This window comes from Lissotriton vulgaris, chromosome 1_1, assembly GCF_964263255.1.
Source record: "Lissotriton vulgaris chromosome 1_1, aLisVul1.2, whole genome shotgun sequence".
Classification (NCBI taxonomy): Eukaryota; Metazoa; Chordata; class Amphibia; order Caudata; family Salamandridae; genus Lissotriton; species Lissotriton vulgaris.
Window position 1 is genome coordinate 494,310,475 of NC_141685.1, and position 16,478 is coordinate 494,326,952.

Genomic DNA, 16,478 nt, shown 5'->3' on the forward strand with positions numbered 1-16,478 from the left:
TTATTCCCAATAGAATGTTGCAGATTTCCTATGGAAAGTAGATCCTAACTATAACTACCTACTGGCGACCGCCAGTAGGTAATATATATATATATATATATATATATATATATATATATATATATATATATATATATATATTAACCCCAGCGCAAATTCTACCGCAGTGCGGTACATTTAATGAGTGGGCAGGGCTGCGTCCACCAACGGACCTGCGCAGCACCAGAGAGGTAGTGCTCGCGACGGCCGTTGGCCGATGCGGGCACGGAACGGAATATATATATATTCACTGAAAAAAACTAAGGTTACAGGGACTTTATAGCTAGGAAAAATAATTTAAACAAAACATAGAAATTCAGTGAAAACACCAAAGATTACAGGGATGTTATAGTTAGGCTCAGATTTCACCCGCACAAAACCATTGGAATTCAGTAGTCATAGTTACCTGAGATAACTACATTTTACACCCCTGCAATGCACTGCTTATAACCTCACATATTACATCACTCATGACATGGTCAGTGACATAACTGATAAACAAACAAGATGAAGGACGGAATGTTGCACATTGGCAATGCATTCACCCCCAGTCACAGATCTGGGTTCAATCAATCCTCATAAGAAAACCAGAAGATGAAACCTACAAGCAATATTGTATTGTCTCCGAAATGTAAGCAGTCTATTATGCATATTGGTAACTACCAAATAATTAATGGAAGAAGGAGTGTTTGCAGCACTTTGTGCAGTTAGAGAAATGCTCTTGTGACCCATATATACAACAACGTAACAGAAAGTGTAAACTTGTGTCCGAGTCCAGTCTGATGCAATTTACGGGTGAAGATTGTCTCCTATTGTCCCGATTGCACACAATAATTGATGATAATCTAAAATGTATCTACTTTAAAATCCCTACCTTTTTTCTTTTAATATGTTCACCAACAGCAATATCAGTACTTATGTCTGTACATAAAGTCCTTTTACAGGGGAGCAGAGCATCATTTTAGGTCATATATTTAGGTAGGAATGTGTTTTGCATCACCCTTTATGAGGTCTGCATGATCCTGCTTTCGCTCAAATTACTTCTGGCACTGATCATTCCGCAGTGGCACTTCTGTTTATTATACTGTACGCTCAGAATGTAGCAATTTATTTGCCAGTCTTGTCAGGCTGTCAATGAAATCTACTCGTGATTTATTACCACAATTTCTATCGTCAAGAAAGTCAAACTATCCCTTGGATTTTCTTTCAGCATACCCCAATTTAATTCTGCTGTAAAATCCCGAACGTACCACAGTGCACTGGTTCTTTAAAATAGATGGAGCTACGAATGCGCTTTGCTTTACGTGGTGTGCCATTTTTTTAAATGATGATGAGAAAATGTTCCTATGTTGTCCATAGGTTCAGAATTCAAACATTGTTTCAGTCTGAAAATATGTTTGCTGGTTAATGTTTGTGTACACGTGCAATTGATTTTCAGAGCACACAGTTCTCTTGTGCTACGTTGCTACTACTCGAAATCGTATTCATAGATATATTTTTGAAATCATATTTCCATATTATCCGAAATCACATTTTTTGTGGATCTTGTTGTCTTACAGCTCTCTTATTTCGCAGGTTTAAATACTGCATGGATGACATAAAGCTCAATTTGGATAATAAACTTATTTACCATTAATGTGTTTTGGACGCTTCCCTAAGGTTAGACAGCAAATATCGTAAACAAGAACACTATTTAGAACATTACCAACATAACTTGCTGCTGCTACAGAATCCAGCTTTAGGGAACATTTTTAGCTTCACATAAAATGCTGTCCTTACGTGTTTACGTGTTTATTTATATACTTCTGGGGAAGAATTCCTGTCTAAGAACATCTATAGGCATGAATGTTTTTGTGCGTGAATGAGTATGGGATTTCAAGATGTTAAGGTGTAAAGCTCTGTTATCTTGAAATGGACTGTATTCTTCACAGGTTATATTTTCATTACTTGATAGAGGCCTAAGTCACACCTTTGCAATTACCTATTCGTATTGTGTACTGGATTCGCGTCTACTGGAATTGGCACTTCATTTATTGATTGTTACTACAGTCTAATAAATATTTAACACAGGTTTGAAAGGACAGTATAGCATATTGCTTGCTGTTGGTTTCTGTATCAAAAGAATTGACACCATCACTCTTGCCACCAGCAACTGTGAGGCCACTTCCAGCAGCTAGAGCAGGATCACCACTTTCAAACGGTGCAAGATCTTAAAATGTCATGCATACCCAGCAATGTGAGGGGCACTAGACACACATCCATCGAACCCTCTAGTACCACTGTAACAGCCCATTGGCAGTAGGCGTCAGCATCGCCTGCACTCTTGTTGTCTGGTTTGAAGGATTTTCGACAACCACACTTCAAACTCCAGACACCATCTTGAGCATACATGGTTCAGAAATGTCTTCCATGGGCAGTATTGTGCACACTCTGTTTGCAGCATCTTGAGATACCAGAAGGGGAAGAAGTCTCACTGCACCTCTCGCATTTTGCTCTCTGCAGACGCCAAGTATGTGCTCGCGTGAGTATCCTACGTTCATTGGATGAACAGAGTGCCTAAATGCTGCCCTGGAAGCAGATAATGCCTATAAAATTACAAAAGGAAAATGAAAAATAACTTTAAAGATCGATTGTGTCACAAAAAAGGCACTAAAATCAAGTTTTCGAGCAGAAGTGCTGAAAGGTATACAAAGCACACTGGATACGAATCAGGTGCTTAAAAAACCAAACGGCATACACAACTTTTTCACATCTCCAGGAAATTAGCATGTGATGGCAAAGGAGCAGGCGTTTGAAAAAGCTAAATGAGCTAAATACCATCCTAGGGGGATTCAACGTGCTCTTACATCAAGTACAACAGTAGACACAGTGCTTATAGGTTTTGATGGTGGACCTCCTTTTCAACATATGCCTTCACTACCACCCTCCAACAGTGACCCTCTTCTCTCTTTAGACTGTCTCTCACAAGCCTTTCAGTTATTTTATAACATTACTCATACTAGTGTAAGGTGTCAGAGCACTTTACATCACAATATATTTAAATGTCTTTCTGAAAACGGAGAGAATGTACTAACATGCATGGTTTTCCTGAAAATAGAAGATAAGCTCAATGTCATTGGCGTGCATTGAAAGGCATAGCACATTCCAACAAATGAGGCCAATACGAGGTACATTTATGCAAATTAACATATATTAGTGGAAGCAGCAATCACTGAGGTAACACAGATACAAATGATAATGTAAAATGAAAGTTAATAAAGGGCGAGGAGATAGCTGGATAAAGAGCAAAGTGTTCCAGTTTAGCAGATGTCTAACGATTTTCAAAGGAATCACATGAACCATTATCGAGAGGAATTAATCACCCAGGGAAATAAGTCATTCCTAGGTATGCCTTGTGGCCCACAAGGTAGAGTATCTGATATTTATAAGTGACATGTGTACAATTAAATTGATTATTCTTCAAAAGCTATTTTCACTGGCATGGCTGTACCTGGATCCCAGAACATGTCAAAGTACATAATATAAACTTTAGTCTGAAACACTTGATAGGAAATAGCTAGGATAGATATTCAAAGTGTCATATATAATAAAAAACAATTCTTAATAAATATTTAGGAAAAACAACTTTTAGAAAGTTATTTGTTGCCTGCCTGAGCTCTTGGAAACTAATTTGCTTTAGTCTGCCAGCAGCTTTACAGCCAGTGCTTGACCTTAATAAGGAGGAAAACTGCTCCCAGAGTTCAGTAATGGCTTAGGCATGGTAACAGGATGGGCTTGATGGCATACAGAATGGCAAAGTATTTAGAAATCAATATAGAAGAACTTTAGATCATTTGATTTGGGGGAACAATATGAGGTATGTGAGAGTGATTTTGGTAGTCTGAGACTGCTTCACTGTGAGTGGAATAGGAAAGGTAGTAATAGTGTAGTCTGCAGAGTGACTGCTAGTGAGTGAGGGGTGTTACAGTGCCCAGTCTATGAGGGTTATATGGCTTCTTCTCGTAGTGTGAGACATATGTTTTTGGAGGTGTGGGGGAGTTGTCAGTAGAACAAGACTGCTGCTTTGCAAAGCATGAGCCAGTGTTTTTCGTGGTATGACCACTAATTCATGAAGAATGTGAGAATAAGGTTGGTAGTGTGTGACTCCTTATCTATGAGTGATGTGTTGTTGGTAGCATGTGACTGCTAGTGTTTCATGGTTTGAGGAAACTGCTACCAGGGTGTGACTACATGTCTGTGAGGGGCAAAAGAGTGCTGTATGTACTGTAACTTCTACTCTATTAGAAGAATCGGAGTGATGTGAGTAGTTTAAGGCTGTGAAGCTATCATGGGTGTGAGTGCTATTAATAGTTTGCCATTGTCACTAGTCTGTGATGGATGGTAGAATGTATCTGGCATTGTGTAGAAAAGTGTGAAATTAATATAATTTGCTTTCACATGAATCTGTGAAATGTCAGCACAATTGTGCAAAATGACATGTAATTTTGTGAAACACATATCCTTCATTTTGAGCTATGCTCTAGAGTGAATGTGTTCTTGCATCAACTTTTGGCACAAGCATGCATTTTAAAAAAACACCACGAACCACAGCTGCATGAGGTCTGTTGTTCTTGTGTATTCACAGTACATTTTAGTGGTATATTTTGCAGTAATTTTTTTATTTTGATTAACAAGCATAATTCAAAATTGCCAAAAGCATGTGAATTACGCCTATGAAATTAAAATTTTTGAAGAGGCCTAGTATTGTGTGACTACTAGTCCGGTTGGGGTTTAAGGGTCTGTCATTAGAGTGAGATCACTACTTTGTGAGGAGAGTGATCCATCATCGTTCTTTAGCTCACTTCGCCACCCCAGTTCAGACCCAGTTCAGGAGGGAAAGTGAGCTAAAGAACGATGATGGATTCAACCCAGATCTGTGACAGGGGGTGAGTGTCGGAAAAGTTTCAGCACTCCGTCCATCATCTCCTTGGGTTTGCATTCTTCGCCCTAAGTTGGCAGGGTATTCCCAGACGTGGGTCCCTTGCTCACTTTGCCACTGGATTCAAGCTATCCTGGCTGATGTGGGGCGTTACTCCAAAACCAGTCCCAGGATGCTTGTTTCCGGTCCAGGTAAGACCTGGCTTGGCAGTTCAGGCTGGACTGTTCTCATGAGGTACAGGGCTAAGAATGATTTGCATATGGCTGGGTCTGAACTGGGGTGGCGAAGTGAGCTAAAGAACAATGATGGATTCAACCCAAATGATCTGTGATAGGGGGGAAGTGTTTGAAAAATGCCAGCACTCTGTCCATCATCTCCTTTTGTTTGCATTGCATGACATAGACACAGAAATCATAAGAGCATTTAAGAAAATGTCCTAATTTCTCTTTTATGACCATCCTGAGTTGTGAAGTTTGCAGTATTAGATACTCTTTTGCAAGCTTTACAATAGCTGCATTTATACAATTCTTTGGATTGTGCTAGCCCTTTAATGGTAGTGCAATTCATGTTGTTGAGTCTAACATGAAGTTTTTAATCATGAATTGAAATTTTAACAATTTGTATGTTTTGCACAAATGTATTTTTATGTTCTATATGCACTTTTGAATTTCGGTTGAGCATTGAAGAATCACTGTGTGTTTTTCAAACAAATTAAGTAAATATGTAATGCAAGATATATGTAGTGTTTCTTCAATGCTAATGCCAAGAAGGCTTTTATTTTTGAACGGTGGTGGGGCTTATTCACCTTGACAAAGGCTGTTTATATACCCTAGCCGCTGAAAACCTATGCCCATCCTAAATCCTAACACTACCCTTGCCCCAAAAAACTCATGCTCATCAAAACCCTAAATATATCTTTGTATCTTTGCCTCCCAAACCCACACCCAAACCAAACCCTAAAAACCCCTTAACATCCAAACACTCACACCCACTCTAAACCCTCATTCTCAAGGCAAATGTATCCTTTTGTGATTGAAGTTCCAAACTGTCATGCACACTGTAATATGCTATGAGGATTAAATTGTGTTAACCAGTTTGTGTATGCAACTTTATCAGCTCACTTAAATGTCCGCAGTTTGGTTGAACTGTTTATCAATTGAGTAGTCTAGAATCAGCACAGTCTGCGGAATGAGCTCAGCCAGGTTTGAAACGAGATTGTTTGGACTGCCAAGGGTGCCATTGGCTTTAATGCAAAACACACAAGATGATGGACGGAATGTTGCACAATGGCAATACATTCACCCCCAGTCACAGATCTGGGTTTAATCCATCGTTATTTTGCTCACCAAGCCACCCCAGTTCAGACATGGCCATATGCAAATCAGTTTTGACCCTGTGCGTCGTGGGAACAGTCCAGACCGAACTGCCAAACTATGTCTTCCCTGGACCCGAATCAAGCATCCTAGGACCGGTTTCTGGCTATCAGCCTCCATCAGCCAGGATAGCTTGACTCCAGTGGCTTAGTGAGCACGGGACCCACATCTGAGCATACCCTTCCCACATATGGTGAACAGCAAAACACACAAGATGATGGACGGAATGTTGCACAATGGCAAAACATTCACCCTCAGCCACAGATCTGGGTTTAATTCGTTGTTATTTCGCTCACCAATCCACCCCAGTTTAGACATGGCCATATGCAAATCAGTCTTGACCCTGTGCCTCATGGGAACAGTCCAGACCAAACTGCCAGGCCAGGTCTTCCCTGGATCGGAATCACGCATCCTAGGACCGGTTTCTGGCTATCAGCCAGGATAGCTTGACTCCAGTGGCTTAGTGAGCATCGGACCCATGTCTGGGCGTACCCTTCCCACATAGGGTGAACAGCAAAACACACAAGATGATGGACGGAATGTTGCACAATGGCAAAAAATCACCCCCAGTCACAGATCTGGGTTTAATCCGTCATTATTTTGCTCACCAAGCCACCCCAGTTCAGACATGGCCATATGCAAATCAGTCTTGACCCTGTGCCTCATGGGAACAGTCCAGACCGAACTGCCAAGCCATGTCTTCCCTGGATCTTCCCTGGATGGACTTTAATGCAAGCATGGAAATAGGGAGTCATTTTCCATGCTTTCAGTAAAGCCCATGGCTCTCTCCTGGCTTGGTATTAATAGACAACCTTACGATGCATTGTTTGTGTCAATCATTCTCCTGCCTCCATCCCGCTGCCTCTTCTGCATTATTAATAGCTATGCCCTGGCAGACATTAGTTTGGCCAGCATGAAAATATTGTTGGCTACCAGATGCTTTCCTTGAATTTAAAAGGAACAGTCTGTGAAATGCTACTGTTATAAAGACGTCTTTGAACTTCCCACAAGTCTCAGTGGACCATGCGTAGTTATCATCTTTTTCTGAAGAAAGTTAAAATAATGTGTTTGTCAATTATCCTTTTTTTAATATATGTAAACAAGTATTGAAAGGGTTGACTTAGAAGTAACTGGACATTTAAAATCTATGTAGTTCTAGACAATCACAAGCACTGTTGCACATACTAATACCACAAATGCCATTTCAAAATAGGTATTACTACGCCAATGACTTTACAACAACCTACCAATACAACGTGAACTTTTAGCACCCTTATACCTTTACCAGGCATGCCATTACAACGCAAAAGCATGCATTGTAAAGACATACACTTGGTAAAAGTGTTGAAGGTAGGTACATTTCTATATATACCTCCATACACCCATAAACACCTAAATTTGCCCTATGCAGTGAAAAACACAAACCACCCTAAAGCCTAAAATTACCCTTCCCAACCAAAAACTGAAACCCACTCTGAACCCAAAAAATAACCTTCCCACCCAAAAACCCAAACAAACTCTAAACCCAAAAATTACTCTTCCCATCCAAAAACCCAAACCAGCCCTAAACCCTAAAATTACCCTTCCCAACCAAAAACCCAAACCCACCCTAAGCCCTAAAATTAACCTTCTCACTCAAAAACACAAAACCCATCCTAAACCTTAATATACTTGTCGTAATTTGACGATGGCCGGGTTAGCGCTTAGCTGTGCTACACGTTTCCCGCTTAAATTGGCCATATTCGGAAATGCCATTTTGTGTGTTCCGGCGGCCATCCTAGATCATAAGCGGCCTCGTGGACAGCATGGCCTTTAGTCCGTTGTCCGTGCCATTGACCACTTGAGTTTGCCCAGCAACAGGCTATTTTTAGTACTGGCCAAGCCTGTACATGCGCAGTCCCCATTGACCAGTCACCCCTCTGGAATGTGCCGCCCAACCTGACCAGCGGGGTTGTAACCCCTCCAATGAGCTGGCAGTGTTCCAAAGATGACCTTATATGTACATAACGCTTGTAACTTTGTGCCGCCCATTGTTTTATTACCTGTAAACTGTATAAAAGAGTAAGTCACACCGATGTTCGGTGTGATACTTCTTGCATTACCGAAGGGTGCTGTAGGGATGTACCACCACCCCATGGGGTTTTAATAAACTTGTTCTTTGCATTTTTCAGTTTCCGTGCCAACAGTTCTTTCGGTGTAAGTGGGTTATCTTCGGAGCATGTAGGCCTTGGGAACCCAATACCACAAATTGGCGACTCTGGTGGGACTCATCGGCGACTCGGATGCCCGAAGGAGAGGTCGTGACGAAGGTCTGGATACTCGCCATGGACGCGCGCTGCCTCTGAGTGACCCGAGTCTTGGCACCCACGGTGTTTTTTCCTTTCCTTCCGATCTGACCTTCCAGGTGGCGCCGGTCTCCGACTGAGTCCTTGATCGTCCGTGTTGCTGGATAAAGCGCCGTTTGGGTGATTCGATTACAAGACCTTGGCAGTTGGAAACTGGACCTTTGAGGCTTTGGGTAAGATTTGTGATTGGTAAAGTAGTCTGCGGACGCTTACTGAAGTTCTATGATTTGTGATCGGTAAGGTAGTCCTCGGACGCTTGCCGAAGTCCTATGACCTATGATTTTGATTTGAGTTAGCTAACATTTGTGAATTTGTGAATCTGTGATCTTTGAAAAAATATATGTGTAGTGCACTTCACATAGGCAGGCATGTAGAGATGTTTCTCTAATTTAGTTTTTTTTCCTTTGAGCGGCACGTTTGTGTGAAGTACTGTAAGTGCCATTTTTCTACGGTATCGCGCTTTCGTGGTACCCTTTTGAACATGCCTGTTTTAAGCTCACTCCGAGGGATGTGCTGTCTTGGAAATGGTACCACAATTGGGTTAGCGGAAGCACAGAGGGAACACCAAATAGGGACATGTATATAAAGCATGGCCTTCCACCTATAATGTACAGTAAATTATGGAATAAGTATACCAAGTCTGATCCTGAATTGCAATGGCCTCTACATGGGTCGTTCGATTTACGCAAAGTACAGTTTGTGGAGCAATGTTTGTTTCAGCGAAGGTCTAGACAGAACATGTTTGATTGTGTACGAATGTGGGAGAAAGCGGTGCGTGAACGAATGAAGCGTGAATTTGCCTTGGCGGACAAAGAGCAGCGCAAGGCTGCTTGGGATAAGGCTTTACAGCTTGAGGAAAAAGAGGACCAGGAAAAGAAAGAGAGGGAGGAACGGGAACGTAAATTGCAAACGACTGGTCAATTCCCTATTCGTCGACCGCTTTATCCTGTCCTTAATAATGAAATTGATGATTTTTCATTGCTAGATCGATCACCGCCTCCGTACGTCTCGTCTACGGCTCCACTTGCAGAATCGGATGAGGACGGACAGGATAAGTCGGAAAAGAAGGGTGTATCTGGTCTCAGGTTTTCGGCGGAGAGATCCGCACATTTACGTAGTTGGGCTCGTAGAGTGAACACGAAGTATGTTTCTCAGGCTGAGGTTATTTCTGAAAGGGGTACTTGGACAGACCAAGAGTTACTGTATTTTATGGCTACTTTGGCAGATGAAGTTGTTACCTCATATCAAAACATTTCAGATACGCTAGAACCTAAGGCTGTGTCAGTTCATCGTGAGAATCTAGATACAGGTGTATTTGTTCTTGCAGATGTCGATGCCTTTTACAATCAACTGATCCAGCTGCGAGATGAGGCTATCAGATTGCGGGACGAGCGGAAAAGGAATAAGGAGTCCGGGCCGGAATCTGATGGGCAATCTAAGGAGTGTTCTCTCCGGGGTTCAGATAAGAGTTCTGCAATGCATGTTATGCCTATGCGTGAAGCCGCTCCTTTGTATGTTCCACCGAAGGGGGAAGGTACAGATGATGATAAAAGGTCAAAGGATGCGAAGGGGTACTTTGTATATAATTGGGTGTATACGCCTTGGAATAGAGCGGATGTTATGGCATTGAAAAATTCTTTACCCGACCTTCGTAAAAATCCGGCAGCATTCTATGAAGGGGTGGAAGGGGCCATTTCGTCTTGTGTGATGACTCTTGTTGACATAGATTTGTTTTTTGGGTTAATACTTCCGCCTGACATGTGGAGACAAATTCGTAAAAATAATGATGAGACAATACTTGGGGGTACATGAAAAGAGATAAATCAAGCTGACTTAGAGAAGAAACCGGCATGCAAGCCTTGCCAGTTGATTTTAGACCTCCCAACGGCTATTTTGGTTAAATTAAAAACGCTCATACCTTCTAAAAAGATAGATTGGACCATGTTAGCTTCGTGTAAACAAAAGCCAGATGAAACGGTTTCAGATTTCTTTACACGCTTCGAAGAGGCGTTTCACGATTACAGTGGTCAATCTTTAACAGACGATACAGGTCGGCATTTGTTTGTAGATAAGTATGTGGCTAATCTCCTGCCGGAGATTGCAAGACGATTGAAATCGAGTGAAAGTTCCTGGGCCACGGCGACCCCTGCGTCTTTGTTGACTATGGCTCAGTATTATGAGCGACAGGAGTTGGAGGCTAAAGAAAGTGTTGATAAAAAAGCGAAAGAATTAAAAACGAAGGTGATGTTGGCGCAGGTTCGTGGAACACAGGGTAGAGGGAACGACAGAGGTAGACGAGGTGGAGGAAATACGTTGTATGGTCGTACGGATATTGCGGAGGATCAATGTGCTTATTGTAAGGAGTTTGGTCATTGGGCTGAGGATTGTCCGGTACTTCGGGAACAACGTAGCCAGCGTGGTCGAGGAGGTGGTAGGTCGCGGGGCGGTTATACGGGGGCGAGAGGTGGTGGAGGTGATCGTGGAAGGGCTGATCAAGGGGGCCGTGGCCAGGATGAACGAAATACTTTTGATAGACGGAACCAATATCAGATTTCAGAGGGTGAGAATGTGGAGCACCAGGATTATGTGCATGCATAGGATTGCGTAGGATGGGGTGCGGAACCAATTGAAGTGCCGGTAGATCAGGAAGGTCCATATGTAACAGCGGGCATTTTGGGTTCTACTGATCAATTCCTAGTCGACACCGGAGCTACTCGTAGCGCTTTGTCAAAGAAATTGGTTCCGAGGGCTCCCCTGTCCGGCGAAATGATAACATGTGTAGGGTTCGATGGCACACCCTCCCCTAGCCCTTTGTCCAAACCCCTTGCACTTTGTCTTGACAAATTTTTTAGTTTTGGTCAATTTTTGTTATCGCCCTATACACCAGATAATATCCTGGGCATTGATTTGCTTAAATACTTTCGAGCAACGATACGGTGCGCTCCTGAAGGTGTGCGGGTTATCTTGAATGACAATTACCCTGACCCGAACAGGTTTTATACCATATCAGACATTCCAGCTTTGGCCTCTCTCCCGCACACATTATGGGCGACCTCAGACACAGATGTGGGGGAGATGCGTGTTCCACCTATTCATATTACTGTTAAGGAGGGGGCCTCTTTGCCACGGGTGCCACAGTATAAGATTTCGAGGGAAGGTGAAATTGCCCTGACTCACATTGTCCAGGATTTGATAACTGCAGGGGTGGTGGAAGAGGTTCCTTATAATGTCTGTAACAGCCCTATTCTTCCGATCCTTAAGGGAGATACTGACGACAAAGTCTATCGCTTTATTATTGATTTGAGAGAGATCAACAAAATTGTCATTCCCCAATATCCGGTGGTGTCTGATATTACGACCTTGCTTACGCTGGTACCACCAACGGCAACGACCTTTAGTGTAATTGATTTGAAAAACGCTTTCTTTTCCATCCCTGTCCATCCCGATAGCAGATATCTGTTTGGCTTCACGTTAAATAATAAATCGTATAGATTTTGTCGTGTTACCCAAGGTTACACTGAGAGCCCGAGTATCTACAGCCAGGCTTTGAAAAGACAGCTTGATTCCTTTGAGTTGCAATCGGGGGTTGTTCTGATCCAATATGTGGACGGCCTTTTGCTTGCTGCAGATTCTTACACGCAATGTGAGGAAAGTACGATTGCGTTGCTTTCCTTTTTGGCACAGCATAATCACAAGGTTTCTAAGAAGAAGCTACAATACTGTAGACCCAAGGTGACCTACCTCGGTCATCTTTTGTCTAAGGAGGGGCGTGCATTGACATCAGATCGAATTCAGGCGATTTTAGATACACCAGTCTCCCGCACACAGAGAGATGTACGCGCCTTCATAGGGTTAACGTCCTTTTGTAGGCAGTGGATCATGGGGTTTTCGCATATTATCAAGCCTTTGTTAGCGTTACTGTCCAAAACTACACCAATGCCCCTTGAATGGACAGATGAATGTCAAAATGCTTTTGATCAACTGAGACAAGCCCTTTGCTCTGCACCCGTGTTAGGTACACCAGATTATACGAAGATTTTCACATTGTACGTGCACGAGAAAGATGGGTGCGCGTTATCAGTGTTAGTGCAGACACACGGGGACAAGCAGAGGCCATGCGCATACTTTTCTGCTATTCTTGATCCTGTAGCGCGAGGGTTACCTGGGTGTTTCCGAGCAGTTGCAGCAACAGCAGTAGCGATACGGCAGAGTGAGGGAATAGTGTTATCGCACAAATTGTTGGTGTTAGTTCCTCACGCAGTGGATGCCCTGCTAAATCAAACAAAGACCCAATGTCTCACGAGTGCACGGTTAACAGGATATGAGCTTACACTGTTGGCGCCACATATCACACTAAAAAGATGTGCTACTCTGAACCCTGCCACTTTATTGCCCTATCCGGTCGAGGAGGGTCAGGAAGAAAAACATCATGACTGTGTTTTCCTGACCGAGGAACAGACAAAGGGTCGTGTTGACCTGCAGGATATGCCACTTCCAGATGTGGATGGGGAACTGTGGGTTGATGGATCATGTTTGAGGCTGCCAGATGGCACGACTTCCGCAGCCTATGCAATAACGACACTTAAGACAGTGGTGGAAACAGCTAGAATACCACAGAAATCGGCTCAAGCAGCGGAGCTGATAGCCTTGACAAGAGCCTGCGAATTGAGTGCTGGCTTATGTGTGAACATATACACAGACAGCCGGTATGCCTTCGGAGTGGCCCATGACTTCGGTCTACTCTGGAGAGAGCGTGGGTTTTTAACTTCTCATGGAGTACACATTATGCACGGAGAGTTGGTGCGTGATCTCCTAAATGCGTTGCTTTGCCCGAAGAAAGTAGCGATCATAAAATGTAGCGCCCATAAAAAGATCACTGATGAAGTGGGAAAGGGAAATGCCTTTGCAGACAGCATAGCGAGACAAACGGCTATGTCTCGAGCTGACTCCCCCATGTACGTGACAAAATCCCAAGCAGAGCGATGGAATGATGCTAGAGCGGAAATATTAGACATTCAGAAATCAGCTACTGAATCAGAACTTGCGGCATGGGCAACTGATGGGGTGCTAGACGATGAAGGGTGTTGGAGAAGCAAGGAAATGGAGAAATGGAAATTGCCTGCAGCTTACTTGCAAGCGATGGTCCAGATGACACATGGGTTAGCGCACGTGGGGGCTCTTGCAATTACTCGATTGTTAACACGAGTTTGGGAGCATCCCGAGATTGCTAATACTGCTAAGAGAGTAGTGCAGACCTGTCTGATATGTTTGCAGCACAATCCTGCTAAGGGGACCCATACTCCGAAAGGAGGGTTCGTTTCACCTTCTGCACCATTCGAGGTACTCCAAATGGATTACATCCAGCTTGAGCGCTGCAATAACCTTAAGTATGTTCTAGTGGTGGTGTGCGCTTTTAGCAAATGGGTTGAAGCATTCCCCACGAAAGAGAATACAGATTTAACAACAGCTAAGGTGTTGCTCAAGGAGTATTTTCCTCGCTTTGGAGTTTGCAAATTTTTATGGAGCGATAATGGGCCTCATTTTGTTGGGAAAATTGTGGAATACGTGCTGAAGGGGTTAGGGATCCAACAGAAGTTTCATGCTGTGTTCCACCCTCAGTTGGCAGGTCTTGTCGAGCGGTATAGTGCCACGTTGAAACTAAAGCTGGCTAAGATCGTGGCGTCCACGTCATTGAAATGGCCGGATGCCTTACCGCTAGCATTACTCTCTCTTATATCAGTGCCCCACTCTCAGACAGGCCTCACACCATATGAAGTGGTGTTCGGAAGGCCTATGAATATCTGGGGGGTGCCTAAGCCGCGATTGATACATGATGTGCCTTGTATAATGATGAATGATTATTTGGCACGATTAACAAATGATTTGCTTTCTATTCATCAACAGGTTCGAGAAGCGCTCCCTGATAATTCTACTGGAGAAGGCCATGATCTCCGCCCTGGCGACCATGTTATGATCCGGTCGTTTGAGAGGGCGAACAGCTTGGAACCGAGGTGGAGAGGCCCCGAGCAGGTCCTCCTTGCTACTCGAACAGCTGTACGAGTGACCAATAGGAAGCAGTGGATTCATTCGACACATTGCCGTCGTGTCTCTCCTGATTTGGTGAATCCTGCTGTGTTGACCGACTTCCAAGAGATTTTGGAGAAGGAAAAGAGCCCAGCTGTGACATCGGCCGATGCTGAGGGGGCCTTCCCGGACCACACTGTTTCTGGACGAGAGCACTACAATCTGCGGCCGCGATAGGAAGATTTTTTGGTTTTTTCGAGACTGGTTGGTTACCGCTCTGGGGTTTGTGAAACGGAAACCGGGAATCTCAAGGGGGGGGGATCAGTTCTGCCAGAGTAGCGACACCCGTCTTGACCCCGGAGAAGAAAACAACGGCTACCTCGGAGCTCAGCACCGTATTTTTCCTTTTTAGGTGTAATACACACATGTACATTTGAGAACTTGTGAACTTTCTGAACTTTTCTGAACTTTTAAGACTTTGAACTATAATTGAACTATGGCGTCTTCTGCATCACAGGATAAACGAATACTTGGTGCCATCCTTTTTGTCCTAACGATTGTGGTGATAGCAGTGATAGCCTGGGTAGTTGAACTTGTGGTGCCTGCACGTGAACATTTACTGCCGACTACCCCGGCTCCATCTGAACATTTCCACTTCACCTTGCCTTACCATGAAGAACGGCACCAACAGACTTATTTGAACAATAGCTTTATTCACATCTTGCATCATACACATAATATGACAAATACGTCTAATTGTTGGGTGTGTGGGATGCTGCCCGGGCACCAGAAGAAAGGGGGCACCCCACTCATTCCACTCCCGTTCTCACATAATGGATCCTGCAATGCCTGATACACTCTGCTCTTCACTTTGAGATGGCCAACAAAAGGGGGGGTGCTTTTCCGTTTGAATAAAGTATGTTATCACGACCGGGATGGGTATCCGCGAGCTGAGGGTACTCGATTTGAATGGGAGGAGTACCGCCCCGACAATATATCTGCCCCACGTGTTTACAGCAACCAACGTAACATTAATGTTTCCAGCTCGCATGTTATAAATGTCATTGCCACAAAAGCTGATTTGTGTATACGCAATAAAGGCACGATCTCGGTTGGGAAAAGCGAATGCAATACCACAATAACGTTTGACAGCCCGAATGGCATATCGTTTGTAGCATCACGAAATACGTATTTTATTTGCGGAACGAAGGGTTATCATCAGCTCCCGTTGGGATGGTTAGGTACTTGCTATGTATCTTTTGTACTACCTCCTGTATTCATTGCCCCACCAATGTACCATAATGATTATATTTTGTACCATGATTTCATACTGAACCGTGTTAAACGTGCTGTTGTTTTAGATGACATTGACCAGACAGACACTGCTTTGCAACAGTATGTGGATTTCAATTTTGGACTGTTTTCCTTTGTTGGGGCTGCTTTGAATAGTCGGAAGATACGACGACTGACCCGTGTAGTTGAGGCTGTAGCGAATGATACTGCTATTGCATTGGGAAATATTACTGAGGAACTTCAGATTTCTAGGATTGTTACGCTACAGAACAGGATGGTTCTAGACGTAGTTCTAGCTGATCGTGGGGGGGCATGTAGAATAATCGGGAGCAGCTGTTGTGTTTATGTACCTGACAATTCACCATCCGTTTATGATGCCATTTCGAAACTGCATAAGATAGCTGCGGAAATACACCCGGATAATGGAACTTGGACTCTTTCAGGGTGGTTCTGGTCAATGCTTACCACTTGGGGTTGGAAATTGCT

General features: G+C 43.5%; 1 protein-coding gene across 1 annotated transcript in view; it reads right to left on the reverse strand.

Annotated features, from left to right (window-relative positions):
- NEGR1 (neuronal growth regulator 1) overlaps positions 1-16,478 on the reverse strand; it is a 1,973,203-nt gene that overhangs the window by 1,797,861 nt on the left and 158,864 nt on the right. The window lies entirely within an intron of this gene.